Source organism: Limulus polyphemus, unplaced genomic scaffold (assembly GCF_000517525.1).
Source record: "Limulus polyphemus unplaced genomic scaffold, Limulus_polyphemus-2.1.2 Scaffold4798, whole genome shotgun sequence".
NCBI lineage: Eukaryota > Metazoa > Arthropoda > Merostomata > Xiphosura > Limulidae > Limulus > Limulus polyphemus.
Window position 1 is genome coordinate 4,262 of NW_013670408.1, and position 8,891 is coordinate 13,152.

At 30.7% G+C, this 8,891-nt stretch overlaps 1 long non-coding RNA gene across 1 annotated transcript; it reads right to left on the reverse strand.

Annotated features, from left to right (window-relative positions):
- Nucleotides 1–327: 327 nt before the first annotated feature.
- On the reverse strand, nucleotides 328–8,540 carry LOC111088937. The gene is made up of 3 exons (XR_002613305.1): nucleotides 8,483–8,540; nucleotides 7,908–7,963; nucleotides 328–1,160 (listed from the first exon to the last, which is right to left on the reverse strand). It is a non-coding gene; the product is annotated as an uncharacterized LOC111088937 (long non-coding RNA).
- Between the last annotated feature and the right edge of the window lie 351 nt (nucleotides 8,541–8,891).

The window sequence follows — 8,891 nt, forward strand, 5'->3', positions numbered from 1 at the left end:
ATGGAGACATTTTTCAAACATAATGTTTGGATTTAATTTTCTTTATTAAATTTGAAACTATGTGTACAGGTTAAAAAATATAAAGAACATCTTAAAGAAATTTTAATTTGTTTTAGTTTTCTTTAATCCTATTTTCCAGGGCATGGTTTTATGAAAATGTATATTACATAGATGTGAAAATGATTTCTCCATTTCATTTCTAAACATATCACATGTTTGTTATGTCACTTAACAATAACATTAAAAACACAACCTGTTCTCAAAATAGTTGTTCCCAAGTAAACATTTCTATTGAGATTCAAAAGAAGAATGAACAAAACAATAAAATCATGTCTAAGTCAATCTGTATTTTAAGAAGTTGAGATGACTACAGAAGTTATAACAATTGAACCAACAGTTAAAAAACAGACTATGAAATTTCATTGAATAACTTCAGAATTCATAAAACAAAAAACTCTGGGTAAAAAACTTTATGAAACAAGTAAATTTTCACAATTAAAATGTACATTGAAAACAACAGAGAAGTATCTTAAAGTACCCAAAGTCTATGTAAATATTAACACATAGTGCTTATAAACAAACCTAACATTTATATAGTTTCTTATGCAGCAGTATATTCTTGGAAAAATTAGTCTGTTGCTAAAAGATTATTTTTATATTTGACAAAAATATTAATGCTCAGTAACTACTACAGGTTATGTACTTGTTTAAGAAAAATGTATTTTTTACATTCTTTACAAAATTACATGTCATGTTAAGAGTCATGCATAGTGAATATATTGTATCATAGTATCTGAAAGGAAATTTATTGTTTCACACTATGTAACAGAAAATAGCTGGAATGCTTCAAGACAATCTTATTTCTCTGACAATTTTGACTTCTTTCCATAAAATTGTTCTATGCATTTATAATATAAACATAGATCCAGTGCACAAACCTGGAAAGATACAAATGCTCTAAATGGAATGCAGAGAAGTCATTTTACAGGTTAACTTTGTATCTCATTTAGAGCTTGCCTGTAAATATTTATCATCAAATTTAAGTACAAAATTTGATCTCAAAGATTGTTTAGAACAACCATATGATCACCTAGTCTGCACCAACATTAAAATGACTTGCTGCACTATACACTCTTCTTTTACTTCAGTATTTCACTTTCCTGCAATTGTAAAAGAAAAAATAGTTACATCAAAAAGAGGTATTGTTTTTTACACACAGAGAAGCATATCAATTTGTTCAACTCAAAATAAACTATTTTTACTGCAAGAAAAATATTATAAACAGTTGGCCCACCCACTGTAATTAAAGGTTTTACCGAGAGTTAATCACACTTTATAAGAACATTTCAGGTCCATTGTTGTCCTTGGAACTTGTTCCTTCATTATTAATAGTGCTTTGTATCATGATAATGCTACTATCACACACTACAATTGTCACTGAAACAAATTTCTAAGGTTAGCAAAGTTAACTGTAGACTGCACACCTTGACATCCAAGACTCCCTTCTTCTGAATATTGTCTTTTCACTCTATATCACTTCACTATCTAGCTACACAAATATCATTCCCCCAGTAAGGCTGTTTTCAAACTTCACATTCTTCAAATACAGATGTATATCTTGTGAGCCAAATATATGTGTTAAACATGTTGCTTGTAGTGCTACATTTCCCACCTGTGGTCACATTCATTATATTAGCATGTGCTAATCATTCTTATTCAGTGTGATAAACCTTTTATAGTCTCTTATTACTCAGCAATAAACAAATATTATATAATTCTATAACTAATGATATATATATATATATATTTAAATATACCATAAAAGACATACTAAAATAGGTATCATACCCTACAAAACTAAAAATACACAGAGAAGACAACATTTGAAAACAGTGAAATAGTACTGGACAACAAACTTCAGTTACATTGCAGTATTGTGCAAGCCTATCTCTATCTCTTATTTTTGGTAGGTCAAGAGTGGGCAGATGCTTGAAGATTGGAGGGTTGCTGATGCTAGTCCTACTTTTACAGAAGGGCATTAATTATAAGAGTTGTCCTGGAAATTATATACCAGTTCATCTTACTTCTGTAATGGGAAAAATTCTAAACAGTTTGATAAAAGAAGGTTTGCCAAATAGCCTAGTGAAATTATATCATATAAGAAAATCATGGTGGATTAACTAAAGGGAATATTTTTATATGTACTAGCAGAAACGCCACCCTATGGGCAGCTGTTTGTGCTAGTAATTACTAATTATAGTGTTCAGACCTCATTGAAATTTATTTTAGAAAAATTGATCATTTTCTTAAAAAGGATTTTTTCTACGAAATACTGCATGAGAAAAGTGTTCAGCTTGTGCTCTTTAGTCATACACCACTCATTGCATCAAAATGATTCAATGTAGAGAGCTCAAACTTTTACTTATATAAAGTGTAATGTTTTTTGTATATTAAAACTGGTACCATTTATTGAAAAAATGATAGTTTTTTTTAAGAACTCCAGTTTACCAGCACTACATTTAAAAATTACATCAATAAAGATATAATCAAACCCTCATGTGAAAGTCATGTTCTTGTTTTGAGAAGAGTACTTTTATTAAAGTTGTGTTCTACTATAAAGATATGCACATATCACAGTTATTTTTCTAATTGTCTGAATCTTGAATATCCAAAGTGTGAAACTTTTTATGGATTTTTGTTTGTGGTGTCATTCAGTAGATGGTGCAGGAGTTTTGGTTACATATGTAGATAATGACATACACACTACATCCATTATAGTAAAAAATATAAAGATGTTATGTGTTCTCTGTTTGATGAAAAGGGTGTGGACTTGATGTACTTAGATTTTCAAGAAACTTTTGATAAGTGCCATAATTAGCAAATTATTAAAGTTTGCACACAATACTAAACTCTGGTGTTTCCAGTTGTATTCGAGATGTTGAGGTGCTACAAAATAACTAGGATCAAATGGTCAGTTGTACAATTATTTGGCACATGACCTATGATTATAGTAAATACAAGGTAATGCACTTAGATTTTCATAATTTCTGTCAAACATTTTAACAGTATGACAGAGGAAAAGGATCTTGGATTATTGGAGGATATGTCACTCAAGCCATAGAGACAGCGCTTTGTTTCTAATGGAAAAGTTGATAGAATATCAAGGTGTATTTAGAGACATTGATTAAACGTCAAAAGAGGTAACAATTCATTTATACAAATTACTAGTTAGGTCTCACTTGGAATATTAAGATAACTTATTTACTCTTAAATAAAGAAAGTTAAGTGAACATCTTGAAGCTTACAAGATTATCTGGGGGATCAACAGAATAAAGGACTCCAACTTCTTTGTGCTGTATTCTGAAGAATACGGGACAAAAAGACATAAGTGTAAGATTTGGAAAAGACAGACTAGGCTCCAGTGAAGGCAGTTTTATTTTCCTAACAGATTATTTTGCTTATGGGTTGTGGCATTTCACAGGAGATTAAAACTAAAGGATTGATTGATGTTTTTGCTTTTTTCTCAAGGATGGATGTGTAAAAAACCAGTCTTGAAGAAGCAAGTGGTCTACACTTAAAAGGTAAACAAATCAGAATATAAAACAGATAATTTATATGCAAAATTGCTTAAACCTATAAGCTCCCACCCATAAGCTACATTGTTCTGTATTACCAATAGTATAAAAAAATGGCACAATTGCAGTTTCTCAAGTTTCTTAGTAAAATTTCTTCAAGATTACAAGTAATAAATTAACAAGCTTGGTGAAAGATTTCTGGTGATGTTTATACGTGCAAGTTTTAGAGTCAATTTTCTCCATCTTAACATTTTGTTTCAAGAAATTATTAGGTCATGAATATATTTCATATTTCCTTCTTGTAATGTAACTAAAGCGGTTATGAAACCATTTTGCTTTCCAAGTTCATGTATTTTTTCATTGAAAAAAAGTTTGATATTTGATGTTTGTTATTTATTATCCAATAGATGGGGTCAATACTGGATCAAAATTTATATATCTGTGACGGGTAAAGTTTATCCACAAATTTAACCCAAATTCTAAAAATTAAAAATAATTTTGTTTCAAGGATATGATACCAAACAACAAATGGTCATTTGCTTAAAATCAGTCATTGCTTCACCAAGGTGTACGTTTAATCATATAGAAAAACATACTCCAATAAAACATGGAAATGTACCTAGTACAGACAAAATAAAATGTCATTGTTAATCTCAATGAACCCTCAAAGCATGCTTCCATTTCAACTAGATAACAATATTTCAGAATGATATTTTATTTTAATCTGTATTTAAATAAAGCTTTCATCTTTTATATATATATATATATATATGTGTGTGTGTGTGAATTTTACTTGAACTTGTTTGTTTTAGAAACCTACCTTTATATAAATAAAACAGGGTGATGACAACAAAATTAAGTGTAAAAAAATACTGTACAACTGGCTTTTCCCCCATCGCATTCTAATTTTTGCTTATTTCTGCAGTATAAACACTGACTGAAAATTTGCAAAATGTAAATTATGATTTACCAAGTTCTTCCCTTAGTTCAATCCAGTGACAGTGAATATGTCATGACTTTAAATGGTATACATTTTAGAACACCTATAGCCACAGATCAGTCAGTAAGGCAAATGTCATGATTAAAATCTTTGAGGCTAAAAAGTTCATTGCTTACTTTTTAAGGTGAATTTTGAAAACTAGAATGACTTCAGCAAGCAGTTGGCACTTCCTGCCGTGGACATAAGTTTGTGGACTTACAACTGTCAGTTAAAGCCCTTATATTGTGAACAGGTGCAAAAATATAATCCTGAAATCCATGTGAATCCTATACCCTAGCATTCAAAGGTTATAAAAGAGCAGTGACCAGTAACAGATTACACTCCCATTTTCAATAAAATGCCCAGCTGCAAAGTCACTATCTAGTGCCAGAATGAAAATGTTTTGAGCTGATGTCAGGCCTACCAGTAGGCTACTGCAAAAGAAAACGTTTTTTTAAAGCTTCTTTTTAAAATATGTCAAGAAAATAGTAAATTTTACAAACCCAAATATAGAGTTAAATATATAAACAACTTATATTTGACCAAAAATAAATGTGAATTTCTATAGCCATCTGCAAGATTTCCACGAAGAGGTGAATTAGTTTGTGTGTGTGTGTGTGTGTGATGAGAGATTTTACCATACAAATTCTAATGTTCTGAGTTATGCTGAAAAATCATTATATTTCCATGATCATGTTAACATCATGACTTGACTACATACAAAAAATTTTGCAGCAATTTTTTCATTAAAAATGTAGTTTACTTTCAAAATCATAGCTTTGGTGTTTCTTTTGGGGGTTATTTTGAGAACAATAAGGTAAGTAAAGGATGAAAATAAATGTTTTTTTTATAGCTTTTAAAGATTTCACTCTGAGGTCTATGATGTTATCATTAATTTCTCTAAAATTATCATATGTTTTAATCATGATTTTCAATAAAAGATGTAACTTTCATTTAAAGATCTCACATTCAAGAATATTTTCCATATTAAAACATTGTGGACGGGTTACGAGTTTACCCGTGTTTCGTGCAGAGCATCTTTATGTGCCATTTATTAAAATGTTGAGTTTGAAAGGGTCGGACGTGTATTATTTTATTCACAACTCAATTATAATTTTTATTATTTATTTCAAACTTACAGAGTATGTATATGAATACACCTACTAAGTTTTTAAAGTGTTGTATCTAGTAAAACATTTTCCTATATGGACTGGAACTGCACAAAACTTGCACGTATATCACGTTTAACTTCTTTTCCCATAGGCAGTACAAACTCTGTACGCTCTGGTAGGAAATTTCTTTTTTTTCTGTAGATGAAATGAACACAGTAATATGCTGCTTCATGCCACCAAACAGTTTTCCTGGGGGATCCTTATTTGGGGTTCTCCTTGTACCTTCAGATGATGGACCGGGTTCATTCCTCTCTAGTTCCAGTGAGCCTTCTTTCTCTTTGTCAGTAATCCATTCTCTTGCCACAGAGAAGAGGAACTGCTTATATATTTTTTTTTCTGTTGATTCAGGGCTTTGTAGATTATATATGAATTGAAAAATCTGTAACTTATTAGATAAAGTACTACTTTTTTGTCCATTTCACTGTTTTTCTGAGAATGAAATGGTGTAGTATGAGAGGTACTGATTTACACGATCAACACCTTTCATGTGGGCATTCTATTGGAGAACACACACAGGTTTTTTATTTCTTCTCCAGTTATTCTATTTTTCTTTCCTGTGGTAGAAACAGACGAGTCAAGGATGGTTGAAACCATTCTCACTTCTCTTATCTTTTCATATGAAAATGAGAACATCACCTTTGTCTACAAAAAGCTGTTTCACCTTTTTTCATTGTTGAAACTTCAGTCTTCACTCTGATTGTTCTGTAGACTCTTGTTTTATGTTCTAGGAACAGGTTTGCAATGGAAGTACTGTTGTAACAACTGTCCTGGTATATATGGTGCCACAATCCAAGATTGGGAGCAAGAACTGAAAGAATAGTATCCTGCAATTTTTTCCTTTCACCAGTATAAATCTCCATGTTGCAAATGTAACCTGTGTCACTCTCGCCAGCAGGCCATATTTTACTATTTTTGCAGGGCTGTATGTTTGGAATCTTAGATGTCCTCTCCATGGAATCATGCTTTCATCCAATGATAACTGTTGCTTTGTATCGTGTCCTGAATTTATTGAGGAAATAATCCAGTACTGGTTGAATTTTGAAAAGTTTGCCTGAAGACTCATCCATTTACTGATTACCATTGAAATGCCAAAATGTCCAAATTTGTTCAAATCTGTTTCAGCTCATTGTCTGCAAAAATGTTGGGCTAATCAAAAGTGGATCTGTTGACCAATAATCTTTCCAGTTATATTTCTTTGTCTATTCCATTAGTAGAATAAGGCCTAGGAATTTCCTCATGTCTGTAGGTTTAACTTCAGACCATTAATGTCCTTTAGATGACATTTTATGTTTATCTGCAGTTTGATTATGGTAGGTACAGATTTCCTGACAAAACATTTCAAACAAGTCATCACCAAACATTAGACTTGTTGGTTATTGTAGGTACACACTTCCTGACAAAACATTTCAAACAATCATCACCAAACATTAGACTTGTCATGGAGTTATAGTGACCCCTGGATTTCCTTGAAACATTTCCAAGTTCATTGGAATATCTATTTCTGTCCAATTATCATTATCACAACGGGAAAACAAATCAGTAACAGGAACATTTGTAGAATCATCATCACTTTCTGATTCGAAATCAGTTGAGAGCAAACAACTTTATGTATCTTTGTAGGTCTAACAACATCACTTTCAGAATGATCCACCATCAGAATCTTCATCTTCACTTGGAAGATCTGACAAATTATCATTAGAACAAAATAAAATGTGTCTAACTCCTTTCGAATGCAATGTTTTAATAAATGGCACACAAAGATGCTCTACATGAAACACAAGTAAACTTGTGACCCGTCCGCAACGTGTTAACCTTGTGTCAAGATCACTACCAATATTATACTCTGTATTTCATCTATTGGCAAAATTATGAACATATCAACAGTATCTGCTGTACTTGAATAATGTCTTATTCATGATTAACTTTATTATGTAGACATACACACTGAATTTGCACATACATACACTAAAACTGAACAACAGTAATATGTATAATAAGTATTTTTCTACTACCAATCATTTTATAATCACTTTTTTATCCTCTTAGATTTGAGAGCTCTTACTATATTCAATTCACAGTGATATTTCATTATAATCTCAACTGAAAGAATAAATATTATCAACATCAGTTTCTCTAAAATCATCAAGTTCACCATCTTGAGACTGAAAACAAAATACTTACTTTGCTGGTGTTACTCCTGAAGAAGGCTTTCTGTGGCCTTCAATACCTACAGCACACTGGTTAGAAAAGGTAGGGTGAGGGGTAAAAGAAACGTGTCTGTTAATGTCCTGTGTTATAAAGGAAATAACTTGAATATTCCACAAATATTACAGTATTTTATGTAATAGCAAATACAAACATATAAACTTTATTTAAATTTCAAAACATTTGGAGGCAATCTCATATTAAAATCTATATTAATTCTTACAAAGTTCTCAATTTTGGGTTAATTGTTTTTGTTAAAGTTTGTACATAAAAAGATTCACTCATTCCAGTCTTTACAAAGCTCAAATTTTACCAGTCCAGACAAAATCCAAAGAACATAAAACAGATTCTTTTTATTAAAATGTTACTGCTACAATAGAAAAAAAATGAAAACTTATATTACAAGAAAGGGCGACTGACCTACTGTTAGCAAAAAAGTTCAGAGCAGGTTTTAGAGAACTTAATAATTTTGAAATTCACATGTTTAATAACTTATCACTTTGAGAGCTTATGTCTATGTAAGTAAAGACTAATGAACAAATATAACATACTCTCATTTCTAAGCCTTCCATTGGTAAACCACCAGAGCTCCGCTTTCTGTATTGAAAAAATATAGAAATAAAGATCTAAGAAATATGTATGTTAAAACAGGGTTTAAGCAACTTTCTCAAACTATAAATATAAAAAAGTCCACAAATAAACAAGCTGCTTGTATGTAATCCATTTTAGTCAACATATTTATACATGGACAAACATACACATGCTGAATTTATCAAAAATGAAATTCCCTTCTTTATGATAATTATTTAATCATTTTTATTACTCGTAACATTGAGAAAAAGTTAACAGATAATATTTTAAATAACTATGTAAACAATGTATGAAACCTATAATTTTCAAAAAATAGAAGTTTTATTAGCTTATAAAAGACATGGCTATAAACATGATTTACTTTTTTTT